General features: G+C 39.2%; 1 pseudogene; it reads right to left on the reverse strand.

Annotated features, from left to right (window-relative positions):
- The window catches only part of LOC123948807, a 127,979-nt pseudogene extending 116,848 nt beyond the window's left edge, over window positions 1-11,131 (reverse strand).
- Window positions 11,132-13,739: the final 2,608 nt, after the last annotated feature.

Genomic DNA, 13,739 nt, shown 5'->3' on the forward strand with positions numbered 1-13,739 from the left:
TAAAGAAATGCAACTGATTTCTGTGCATTGACTTTATATCCTGACACTTTACTGAATTCCTGAATTCCTTTGGAGTGGAGTCTTTTGGGTTTTCCACATATAGTATCATATCATCTGCAGAGTGATAGTTTGACTTCTTCTTTGCCAATTTGGGTGCATTTAATTTCCTTTTGTTGTCTGATTGCTGAGGCTAGGACTTCTAGTACTATGTTGAATAGCAGTGGTGATAATGGACATCCCTGCCGTGTTCTTGACCTTAGCAGAAAAGCTTTCAGTTTTTCTCCATTGAGAATGATATTTGCGGTGGGTTTTTCTAGATGGCTTTGATAATATTGAGGTATGTGCCCTCTATCCCTACACTTTGAAGAGTTTTGATCAGGAAGGGATGCTGTACTTTGTCGAATGCTTTTTCTGCATCTATGGAGAGTACCATATGGTTCTTTTCTTACTTTATTAATGTGTTGTATCACATTAATGGATTTGCGGATGTTGAACCAACCCTGTGGCCCTGGAATAAATCCCACTTGGTCATGGTGAATAATCCTTTTAATGTACTGTTGAATCCTACTGGCTAGTATTTTGGTGAGAATTTTTGCATCTGTGTGCATCAAGGATATTGGAAGAGAACTGTAGTTCTCTTTTTTGGTGGGATCCTTTTCTGGTTTTCAGATCAAGGTGATGCTGGCCTCATAAAATGAGTTTGGAAGTTTTCCTTCCATTTCGATTTTTTGGAACAGTTTCAGGAGAATTGGAATTATTTCTTTTTTAAATGTTTGGTAGAATTCCCCTGGGAAGCTGTCTTGCCCTGGGCTTTTGTTTGTTTGGAGATTCTTTTTTTTTTTTTTTAAAGATTTTATTTATTGGACAGACAGAGATCACAAGCAGGCAGAGAGGCAGGCAGAGAGAGAGGAAGGGAAGCAGGCTCCCCGCTGAGCAGAGAGCCCAATGTGGGGCTCGATCCCAGGACCCTGGGATCACAACCTGAGCCGAAGGCAGAGGCTTTAACCCAATGAGCCACCCAGGCGCCCCTTGTTTGGAGATTCTTGATGACTGTTTCAATCTCCTTACTGGTTATGGGCCTGTTAAGATTTTCTATTTCTTCGTAGTTTATAAGTCTCTAGGAAAGCATACATTTCTTCCAGATTGTGAAAATTGTTGGCGTGGAGTTGCTTATGTATGTTCTTATAATTGTCTGTATTTTTTTGGTATTAGCTGTGATCTCTCCTCTTCCATTCATGATTTTATTGATTGAGGTCCTTTCTCTTTTCTTTTTGATAAGTCTGGCCAGGGGTTGTCAATCTTATTAATTCTTTCAAAGAACCAGCTCCTAGTTTCATTTATTTGTTTTATTGTTTTTTGTTTTTTGTTTTTTGTTGTTTCTATTTCATTGATTTCTGCTCTGATCTTTATGATTTCTCTTCTCCTGCTGGGTTTAGGGTTTCTTTCTTGTTCTTTCTCCAGCTCCTTTAGGTGTAGGATTAGGTTGTGTACTTGAGATCTTTCGTATTTCTTGAGAAAGGATTGTACCACTATATATTTTCCTCTCAGGACTGCCTTTGCTGTGTCCTACAGATTTTGGACCACTGTGTTTTCATTATCATTTGTTACCATGAATTTTTTCAATTGTTCTTTAATTTACTGGTTGACCCATTCATTCTTTAGAAGGATGCTGTTTAGTCTCCATGTATTTGGGTTCTTTCCAAATTTCCTCTTGTGATTGAGTTCTTGCTTCAGAGCATTGTGGTCTGAAAATATGCAGGGAATGATCCTAATATTTTGATACTGGTTGAGACCTGATTTGTGACCCAGGATGTGATCTATTCTGGAGAATGTTCCTTGTGCACTAGAGAAGAATGTGTATTCTGTTGCTTTGGGATGAAATGTTCTGAATAGATCTGTGATGCCCATCTGGTCCAGTGTGGCATTTTATTTCCTTGTTGATCTTTTGCTTGGACGATCTGTCCATTTCAGTGAGCGGAGTGTTAAAATCCCCTACTATTATTGTATTATTATTGATGTGTATCTCTGATTTTGTTACTAATTGGTTTATATAGTTGGTTGCTCCCACGTTAGGGGCATAGATATTTAAAATTATTAGATCTTCTTTTTAGACAGACACTTTGAGTATGATATGGTGTCCTTCCTCATCTCTTATTATAGTCTTTGGCTTAAAATCTAATTGATCTGATATAAGGATTGCCACCCCAGCTCTCTTCTGGTGTCCATTAGCATGGTACATTATTTTCCATCCCTCACTTTAAATCTGGGGGTGTCTTCAGTCTAAAATGAGTTTTTTGTAGGCAACATATAGATTTTTTTTTAATCCATTCTGATACCCTGTGTCTTTTGATTGGGGCATTTAGCCCACTAACATTCAGGGTAACTATTGAGAGATATGAATTTAGTGCCATTGTATTGCCTGTAAGGTGACTGTTAATGTTTATTGTCTCTGTACCTTTCTGATCTACTACTTTTAGGCTCTCTCTTTGCTTAGAGGACCCCTTTCAATATTTCCTGTAGAGCTGGTTTGGTGTTTGCAAATTCTTTCAGTTTTTGTTTGTCCTGGAAGCTTTTTATCTCTTCTTCTATTTTCAATGATAGCCTAGCTGGATAGAGTATTCTTGGCTGCATGTTTTTCTCGTTTAGTGCTCTGGATATATCATGCCAGCTCTTTCTGGCCTGCCAGGTCTCTGTGAATAAGTCTGCTGCCAATCCAATATTTTCACCATTGTATGTTACAGACTTCTTTTCCCGGGCTGCTTTCAGGATTTTCTCTTTGTCACTAAGATTTGTAAATTTTACTATTAGGTGACAGGGTGTAGAGCTATTCTTGTTGATTTTGAGAGGGGTTCTCTGCACCTCCTGGATTTTGATGCTTGTTCCCTTTGCCATATTATGGAAATTCTTTCCAATAATTCTCTCCAATAGACCTTCTGCTCCCCTCTCTCTTTCTTCTTCTTCTGGAATCCCAATTATTCTATTGTTGTTTCGTCTTATGGTGTCACTTATCTCTTGAATTCTCCCCTCGTGGTCCATTAGCTGTTTGTCCCTCTTTTGCTCAACTTCTTTATTCTCTGTCATTTGGTCTATATCACTAATTCTTTTTTCTGCCTCATTGATCCTAGCAGTGAGAGCCTCCATTTTTTATTGCAACTCATTAATAGCTTTTTTTTAATTTCAACTTGGTTAGATTTAGTTCTTTTATTTCTCCAGAAAGGGCTTTTATATCTCCAGAGAGGGTTTCTCTAATATCTTCCATGCCTTTTTTGAGTCCGGCTAGAACCTTGAGAATCATCATTCTGAACTCTAGATCTGACATATTACCAATATCTATATTGATTAGATCCCTAGCCTTCAGTACTGCCTGTTGTTCTTTTTATGTGGTGAATTTTTCTGCCTTGTCATTTTGTCCATATAAGAGTATATGAAGGAGCAAGTAAAATACTAAAAGGGTGGCAAAGACCCCAGGAAAATGTGCTTTAACCAAATCAGAAGAGACCCCAATCTTTGGGGGGGAAAAGGGGATAAAAAGAGGCTCAGAAAAAAAAAAGTAAAGGGCAAACGTTAAAAAAATAGCAGAAGACGAAAAAGAAAAAAAATTGGAAAAAATTAAATTAACTGCAAGACTAAAGAATCATGGAGAGAAAGCCATGAGTTCCATGCTTTGCTTTCTCCTCCTCTGGAATACTACTGCTCTCCTTGGTATTGAACCTGCTCTCCTTGGTAGGCGAACTTGGTCCTGACTGGATTTCTTGTTGATCTTCTGGGGGAGGGGCCTGTTGTAGTGACTCTCAAGTGTCTTTGCTAGGCGGAATTGCCCTGCCCTTACCAGGGGCCGGGCTAAGTAATCCGCTCTGGTTCTCTTTTTGGAGCTTTTGTTCCATGAACACTTTCTGTAGAGTTCTGGAGGACAGGAATGGAAATGGCGGGATCCCAGCCTTCAGCCCAGAGGAGCCGAAAGCTTGGTGCCCCACTCCTCAGTGCACCCTCAGAGAAGAGCGCCCAATCACTCCCATCTCCCTGGCCTCTAGCCGCGCTCCTAGCTCACACAGCCTGCGACCGGTTCAAGGTATCCCCGAGCTGAGAACTCACTCTTTGGCTCTGTCTCTGTAGCCAGCTTCCCCATTCTAATACCTGCAAGCTCTGCTACACTCAGACACCCCTGATCTTTCTGTGACCCTTCGGGACCTGGGGCCACGCTGACCCTGCGTGGGCTTCACCCGGGTTTAGGCTGTGGAGCAATGTCCTTCAGTGGAACAGACTTAAAAGTCCTGATTTTGTGCTCCATTGCTCCGCTGCTTGCCAGTAGCCAGCCCCTCCCCCCACAGTCTATCTTCCCATCGCTTTGGATTCACTTCTCCCCAGTTCCTACCTTTCAGAAAGTGATCATTTTTCTGTTTCTAGAATTGTTGCTCTTTTCTTCGATTTCCATTGGATTTATAGGTGTTCACAATGTTTCCCATCCAAGTACTAACCAGGCCCGACCCTGCTTAGCTTCCGAGATCAGACGAGATCGGGCGCGTTCAGGGTGGTATGGCCGTAGACGGTGTTCACAATGTTTAAATAAGCTATCTAGCTTATTTATTATCTATCTCCTGCTACCTGATATAGTTTCAGACTGCTACTTCCCCTCCATCTTGACTCCTCCCTCCTGCTACTCTGGTGTTCTTTTAAGTGTTTCTCCATTTTGCTTGTTTCTGTTTTTCATGTTAAGTGTTTCTCTATTTTCTCACTTTTACTCTGCAGATGTCATTAGGTCTAAAATGATTCTCTTGTATTCGGCATATAAATTGGTCTTTTTAGTTTTTTATCCACTCAGTCACCCTACAATTGGGGCATTTAGTCCTTTTGCATTCAAAGTAATTATTGATCAATATGTATTTATTGACATTTTGTTGCTTATTTTGTGGCTCTTTTTTTGTGGTTCTTCTGATCAATTTTCTTCTTTTGTTTATTTCAAGGCTTGCTGGTTTTCTTTAGTAATATACTTGTATTCCTTTCTCTTTTTTCTTTGCACATCTATAGTGGTTTTTTTATTCTTGGTTACCATTATTTTTGTATATAACATCTGCATATAGCAGTCTATATTAACTTGATAGCCAGTTAAATTTGGACCTTTTTTTTTACTCCTCCCTCCCTCCTGCACCACACATATACATACATTTTAGGTATATGATGTAAACATGTGGAGCCTTTTATTTTTGAGTTCCATTACTGATTTATTACAGGAATAATTGTTTGTACTCCTTTTCCATTCCTTGCTATTCATAATTGCACTTATGGTCTTTTCCACTCAAAGGTCCTTTTTAACATTTCTTTTAGATGGGTTTAGTGGCCATGAACTCTTCTAGTTTCTGTTTGTCTCAGATACTCTTTCTATCTCTTTCTATTCTGAATGACACCCTTAATGAGATGAGTATTCTTAGCTGCACATTTCACTCTTTCAGCACTTTAAATATATCATGCCACTTTCTTCTAGCCTAGTTTCTGCTGAAAAATCAGCTGATAGACTTAAGTATTTCCTTTGTAAATAACTTTCCTCTCTTCTCTTGCAGCCTTTTTTGATTCTTCTTTATCAGCACTTTTTGTCATTTTAATAAGTATGTGTCTTGGTGTGGACCTCTTTGGGTTGATTTTGTTGAAGGATCTCTGTGCCTCCTGAATCTGGATCTCTATTTTGTTCCCCAGATTTGGAACATTTTCAGCTATTATTTCTTCAAATACATTTTCTACTCCTGTTTCTCTCTCTTCTCTTCCTAGGATCCCTATAATTCAAATGTTATTATGCTTGGTTGAGTCAGAATTCTCTAAGTCTATTCTCATTATGCTGTATTTTGTTTGTCTTTCACCTTTTCAGCTTGACTGCTTCCATTATTCTATACTGTAGGTCACTAATTGGCATCTCATCTTACTGTTGCCTATGATTTGTGCTATCTAGTGTATTTTTTTATCTCATTTATTGAGTTCTGATATTATTTTTTATCTCTTTGTAAGGGTCTCACTGATGTCCTCCACCCTTTTCTTAAATCCAGTGAGTTTCTTTATGATCATTACTTCAAATTCTGTATCAGGCATATTATTTACCTCCATTTTGTTTAGATCTCTTGTTTACTTCTGTGTTTTTGTTTGTTTGCTTGTTTTTTTGTTTCATTTGGGGCATATTTCTCTGTCTTCTTATTTTGTCTGCCTCTCAGTGTCTGTTTCTTGTATTAGGAAACTTAGCGAGGTCTGCTCTTGACAGTAGTGATTATATCAATAATAATTAGTGGAATGCCCTGCAGTGCAGGGTCCCCTGTTCATCAAAACCTGGCACTTCAGAAGAGTATCCTATGTGTGTTGCTTGTATTTTGCTGTTGTATCTGAGTCATTCTTCCTTTCAATGTAGTTATTTACATTGATTCTTTGCCTGTTGTGGGTTGTGCTTGCTTTCTATGGTGTTAGTGGGACCCAGACAGGCCACAAGGGAACTTATGGGTGAGGCAACAATGTTAGCAAAATTTGCACTGGGCAACTAGCCCTAGACCTGATCTCTAAAGCATAGTAATAGTTGGGGGCTGTGTATGGGGGTGCCAATAGGCACACATCTGGGTGCAGAGCATACTGGTGACTGGGCAAGGTGTCGCAGATAGGTGAGGTGTGGGGTGGCAACTGTTCACTGAATGGCTGGGCAGGGTATATGTACAACTTTAATACAGTTTGCCCTGAGCCAAGGCTGAAGCTATGAGCCTTGGAGTGGGTGAGGCTTCATAAGGAATTTATGGTCTTGATGCACTGCCAGCAGGTTAGGTAGCAAGTATTTATATAGCCTTGCCTCCTTCAGGCTATGTTTATGCTGGAGGGCAGGGAAGGAAAAGTGTTTGCCAGCTCCTTTCTTCCCTAAGAAGTCTTGGAATCACTCCCCAAAATCAGTTTAAACAGACCTGTCTCTTCTTTGCCCCTGGTGTTAGTAAGTTGTCATTTTTATGTTGCATCTTCACACATCTCCTCCATTTAAGGGCATTGACCCTGTTATCACTCACCCTCCTGGCTTGCCTAGTGCTGAGTCAGCTGACTTTTAAAGCTCTAGGACCCAACTTTCACTGGTTATACAAACTCATCCCTTTTCTCAAAGTCAAATGTTATGGGGATTAGACTTATGTGGGCTTCTTGGTGTGAGGACTGTTTCTTTACCCTTTCTGTTCACAGCACCCTCCCTCCTGTGGGCTGCTTCCCTCCACCTTTCTGACTTTCTTTACCTTTCAGATGCAGCTTCTTCTCTATATTTAGTTGTGGGGTTTGTTATGCTAATCTTTGGATCACTGTCTGGTTTGTTGACTTGGATGTGGTATCTAGTTGTAAACATGGGGTGTGGAGAGCTCAGGATTATTCTATTCTGCCATCTTCCCAAACCACTAAAAACATTTATCAAGTCTGAACTTTTTTTGAATTCCTTATATATAAACTAAATATTTCCTCTTGAAAATAGAGCTTAAACACAGAAAAAACTTTCTGCTGACTGTGATATTGCTATTTTGCTATTGTCTGGCTTGCTTTCTAAAACACAAATAGTTATGGAAAGAGATAGATCTCCTACCAGAATCTTTCTAAGTTTTGTTAAGAGAGTACATGTGTGGGTGTACATGTTTTTACTTTTTCTTGCCAAAGTATTATTGAAGGTATTGCAGAGGATATTGTGATAGTTTTAAAATTATTAGAGCAATGGCCATAAGTGAGTTATGAGATGTAGAAGTAACTCCAGAAGAGAGATACTAAACTATTTGGAAATAATATCATTTGACTTTAAAATGTGTTTCCATTTTATGGTTCTAGAAAGCTATAAGAAAAGAGGAATTCAAGAGATATCAGTGTGATATGTCATAAAGCATATTAGGAAATAAAACAAGGCCTTCTTGAATTGGCTAATGGGCCATGCAGTTCTGCTTCTTGTCTCTCACATGTCCAATGAAAAAAATAACAAGACAATAGAAAAGTAAAGCAGTTTTTTAAATAAAGCTATACAATGGATATTGTCATTTTTCTCATCTCTCACCTTAATTATACCCACTTTGTTCTTAGATATATATTAGATATGGTAATAAATAAAATAATGATAACTGTCAGTTACTGATACCCTTATATTCCACTTTTATTCCTCATAATGATCCTGTGAAGTTGGTGGTTTTAAGCAAGGTTTGCAATTTGGAAACAGAAACCAAGAGCAATTAAGCAACTAACCTAATCTTGTAAATGCCAGAACCGCTATTCTTATTAAATTATACCTTATTTTTAAACTCATGTTCTTTAAAATAGTAAAATGGGCTTGTAAACATTATAATTATTTAAATTAAAATAGTATTCTTATAAGTCAGTCAGAGAAAGACAAATACCATATGATTTCACTCATATGTGGAATTTAAGAAACAAAGAAACAAAACATAGAGGAAAAACATGAACATAGAGGGGGAAAAGAGAGGTAAACCAGAAAACAGACACTTAACTATAGAGAATGAACTGAGGGTTGCTGGAGGGGAGGTGGGTAAGGGATGGGCTAAATGAGTGATGGGTATTAAGGAGAGCACTTGTGACAAGAACTGGGTGATATATGTAAGTTATGAATCACTGAATTCAACTCCTGAAATTAATTTTACACTGTATATTAACTAACTGGTATTTAAATAAAAACATGAAAAAAGAAAATAATGGTATTAACTTTGAAGGTTTTAAGTACTTGTTTCTTTTATAAATTTATTCATCTAATTTTCACAAATGTACACTTTAATAAGAGATCTATAAATTGGGCAATATAAGTCCAACCAGTTAAAAATTATGATTCTAAATTATTATGCTTCAATATAATGGTATGCTCCTCTGGTCTTTGTAGATGTGATATCTGTTCTCTAGGATTTAATTCCATCAAAAGTAATATAATATATAAGTCAATAGCCCATAAAAGTAATTCTTAATCTTAGATTTTTAGTCAAAATATAATACAAGAAAGGCATAAATCTTATCTTTTAATATTATTTATTTTTAAAATACTATTAATCACTCATGCAGAGAATGGTACACATATTTAACATTTCTAAGAGGTTAAACTTTTCAACTACTTTGTTCAATTTTTTTAGAATTCTGAAGAAACCTACTTTAGTAAGTTTAATACCATTAAAATTATTAATTACATTTAAGCTTTATTTATTGTGAGTAAACAACATATTTAAAATGTAACATGAGGCTATCTTGCCTCCACATATATCTTATGACAAAAGATTTTGTAAAAGAGCAGCTATAAGAATAAATATTCTATTATGCAGAAGGAATACAGAAATTATAATAAAAATATCACTAATGATGTAAGCACATTTAAATTTGGAAGAATAGTAAAGATTAAATGATGTGCAAAAGAGAAGGGAATGCTAATTTGGACATTGTTTCTTAAAACTGCTGAAAGGCACAAAAGAAAATTGAATTATTTAAAAATATATGATTTTATGTCAAAATTAAAAACAATGAAAGAAATAAGAAACAAAAAAGAACAGATGCTTTTTAAATAACCATATTAACAGGAAAATAGAAACTATACACAAAAGCAAAGCATGATGGAAAGCACACACATAAGCATAGAGAATTGATATCCCAGTGTAAGAGAGAGTTTGATTCCCTAGAATGAAACTCTTTGACATGTCAAGTAGAAAATATAAAAAGTTGGAAAGGAGATAAGTAAAACCACAGAAATTCCACATAGGACACAAAAGACATTTAAATCATCAACAACTGATTAATCTGGACATATATACATGCATTTCTAAAAATATATATGATTAATATTTGCTAAGCATTTTTATAAGCATCACTGTGATAGTACTTTCATAGTCCTAGACTGGTGCAGTTTTAGGTTCATTATGTGGGTGATGTCACCATAAACTCACTATAATTTAAGATGAGATTCTATAAAGTCTACACCATAAGACAAAAAGCGATTACCTTGACAAGAATCCAGCTTTCTAACAGTCTGAAGTCCTGAAAGGGTTCAGTTCAATCCCTGTAAATAGATCACAGCACTCATTGTTTGCTAGTGTTTTTCTTTAATTTCTTTAAGAGAAGGAATGAGAAACCAGAAAGTTGTTAACATTATTTTCTTATTGTTGTACATATTGACAAATATTCCTAGAAAATGAGGCATTCAGGAATGACTGGCCACTTGGCAAGCAGAAAAAAAGAAGAAACAGAGAGAGTCACCAAATGCCAGGACTTAAAGTGTTACATCATAAAATGTTTCTCAATTCCAAATGATAAAAGATAAACTAAGAAAGCACTTGGACAACTACTTCAAGATTATATCCACTAAAGTTTTTAAGACAAGAAGTCCTCTGAATCCACTAATGCTGTCTCAGCTAAATCCTTTCAGTTACATAAAATGGCAGAGGAGAGACTAAGTTAGGAGGCCTCTCATGGAAGCTTTTGACATTCAACATAGCTTCCTTCAAACCCAGAGTGAAAGGAAAATCTCATGAAGATTGGTGTTCTTATTGGTACATGGTAGTAGCTTGAAATCAAATAGATAAAAAGTTCACTATCTTTTTGTATAAATAAATAAATAAACAAATAAATAAATAAAGTTGTACTATCAAGAGAACCAACAGCTTCGACTAAAAGCGACTATGACTTAAAATATCTGGTATGGCCCTTAGGCACTCAGATCTCCTATGGACAGGAAGCAGTATGAGAAAGCTCTTCTGCTCCCAGAGAAAGAATTTTCTCCAAAATTTTCTTGAGATATGGCTTGTGGAAACAGCAAATAAAATACCTTCAAGGACCATGAAAAACACTAGACTGAAAATATTTGCTCCAGGATCAAGGGCAAAGAAGGAGAAGGAGGAAAAAGGAGGAGGAAGTGAGGAGGTGAAGGAGAAGGAAACTCTTCCCCTTTGAAGATTGGGACCCGCACGCACGCGCGCACACACAGACGCACACTGGAGGCCAACCAGTGACTTTCATGGTTCATACTGGGGCCAAGCACTCTGTTGTAAACTTCCCAGGGGCCCCTTTCAGCAAAAGGACTGCGACCATCGTTGGGGCTACCACGACACGGGCAATACAACAGCCCTTTTGCCAGGCTAGTTAGTGTAAACTCAGGGGCCACAAGGTTCAACATGAATTCCTTTAACTACCTGATTGCCCCATGGGCATAACAGCCTCCAATTAAACCAAACAGGTCTCTGGTGCTAGCAATTATCATACCAAGGCGGGGGGGAGAAAAATGAAGGCTATTCCACACTCAGGCCCAGCCAAATGACCCGCCAGAGTTTAGGCTCACCTTCAGTATGGGCTAGGACAACCCACCTGAACTAGCCCAGAATCAGGCCCCTATCATTTTTAAACTGATCCTGGGAGCCCAACCCCAGAGGCAAAGACAATATGCTCTCCAACAAAAAGCTAAAATCTGAACAGATTTTTAAACATTTGTCCAGACTTAAAAAAGACTTTAAAAAGGACTTTAAAAAGTACCAATCAGCCTGAAATACCCCACTCCTGCCAGTTAAGAAGCCAGGACCTGTCCAAGACCTACAGGCCATCAACAAGATAGCCATTTCCCTGCATCCAAAGCTCCCAAATCCACGCACCCTCTTCCAGTAGATGACCTCCTCCTCACCAGTGACTGCACAAAAGCCCTCCAACAGCTCCTCTCAGACTCCGAATACAGGAGTCTCATGGAAAAAGGCACAAATCTGTCAACAACAGGTCTGTTATCTCAGTTTCCTCCTTACCCAAGCCGGGGGGGGGGGGGGGGGGGGGGGAACAAACTAGGGTGGGGTGGGGGAGTCATCATCTCCTTGCCACACCCTAGACAAAGAAGGGCCTACAAGAATTCCTGGGGGCTACAGGAGTCTGCTGCATCTGGATTCCTGAGTTCTGGGCAATAGCAAGACCCCTTTATAATCACTTGGGGGACTAAATCGAGAACTCCCTGCTTAGACTAAAAAAGCAGAAGTCGCCTTCACGGAGATAAAAGCTGCCCTGAGGTGGGCCCCAGCCCTGAGCCTACCAAATATAAAAAAAAAAAACTTTCAATCTCTTCATACATGAAAAAAATAGCACCCATGGTACTCACTCAGACTGCTGGATGCTGACAACAGCCAGTTACATAGCTGTAAAAGAGACTGGGCTCCATGGTTGCAGGATGGCTACTGTACCTCAAGGCATTAGCAGCCCCTGTTCTACGCATCAAGGAGACAGAAAAGAACTTAATGCCAGGTCCCTCATGCAATTAGTGCCCTCATGAACACACAAGGGCACTGCTTCCTTTCCAACTCTCAGCTAGCACAATACCAAGGGCTCCTCTGCAAGAATCCATGGGTCACCCTTAGAACAGTAAGGAAATTAAATCCAGATCCAGCAACCTTTCTCCCCAAGGAAGAGGGAGAACCAGACCATAACTGCTCCAAAGTAACTGATAAAGTCTATATGATCTGTCCAGACTTACGGGATCAAGCCATTAAAAAATCCAGAGCTCACATTGTTCAACGATGGCAGAAGTTACCTACAAGAAGGTGCCCAAAAGGAGTGCCTGGGTGGCTCAGTGGGTTAAGCCTCTATCTTTGGCTCATGTCATGATCTCAGGGTCCTTGGATGGATCCCCACATCGGGATCTCTGCTCATTGGGGAGCCTTCTTCCTCCTCTCTCTCTGCCTGCCTCTTTGCCTACTTGTGATCTCTATGTCAAATAAATAAATAAAATCTTAAAAAAAAAAGGTGCCAAAAAGTTGTGTTATGCAGTGACCACAACCTTTAAAGTCTTAGAAGGCAAGGCATTACCAGCTGGATGGTCAGCACAAAGGGCTGAACTATACGCCTTAGTCTGAGCCTGAGCCAGGGAAGGCAAACAGGTCAACATCCACATTGACTCTCGGCATGCCTTTGCTACTGGGCATATACAGGGAGCCAGCTATAAGGAGAGGGGCCTTCTAACTGCTGTATAAAAGGTTAACAAAAACAAAGTTGAGATGCCAAAACTCCTTGAAGCTGTCTGACTTGGAAAGGAAATTCTGCACTGTAAGGGACACCAGAAAGGAGACAACCCCATAGCACAAGGAAATCGTCTGCCAGATAAGACTGCCAAAACCACAGCCAGTAAGGACATGGACAGAGCCCCTCTCCTCCCCATGGTCCTGACATTCCCAGAAGAAGTCCCTCTTCCCAATTACACTAAAAAGAAAAAAAAGGGGGGGCCATGGATGAGAGGGCCACCCTGACTTTAAAAAAAAAATGGTAAGAGATGCCAGACAGGCACATCTTCATCCCAACAACAACAACAGGAAGGCATCCAGTCAAGAAATACCAACAACTCACCCACCTGGGAAAAACTGCATTAGAGGCCTTCCTCAAAAAGCACTCCTACATCAGCCAGCTGCCAGCACTATGCCAAGCAACCAGTGAGCAATGAATAACATGTGCTAATATTAATGTTCAGCCTTCACCATAGTCCACACCAGGTGTCCAGAGGATGGGAGTAACCCCTGTCAAAACTCTAGAAATAGACTTCACAGACATGCAGGTGAGCAGGGGGTTCAGTTATCTCCTAGTGATAATGTGCCTATTCTCTGGATGGGTCAAGGCCTTCCTGACCAGGATGGAGCAAAGCCGGGAAGTTGCCAAAGAACTCTTGTGGGAGATCATGCCCCAGTTTAGCCTGCCAATAACAATCCATAATGACAATGGGCCTGAAATTGTAGCAGATATGGTACAGGTCTTGACCAAGTCTC

The sequence above is a fragment of the Meles meles genome, chromosome 8 (genome assembly GCF_922984935.1).
Source record: "Meles meles chromosome 8, mMelMel3.1 paternal haplotype, whole genome shotgun sequence".
Lineage (NCBI taxonomy): Eukaryota > Metazoa > Chordata > Mammalia > Carnivora > Mustelidae > Meles > Meles meles.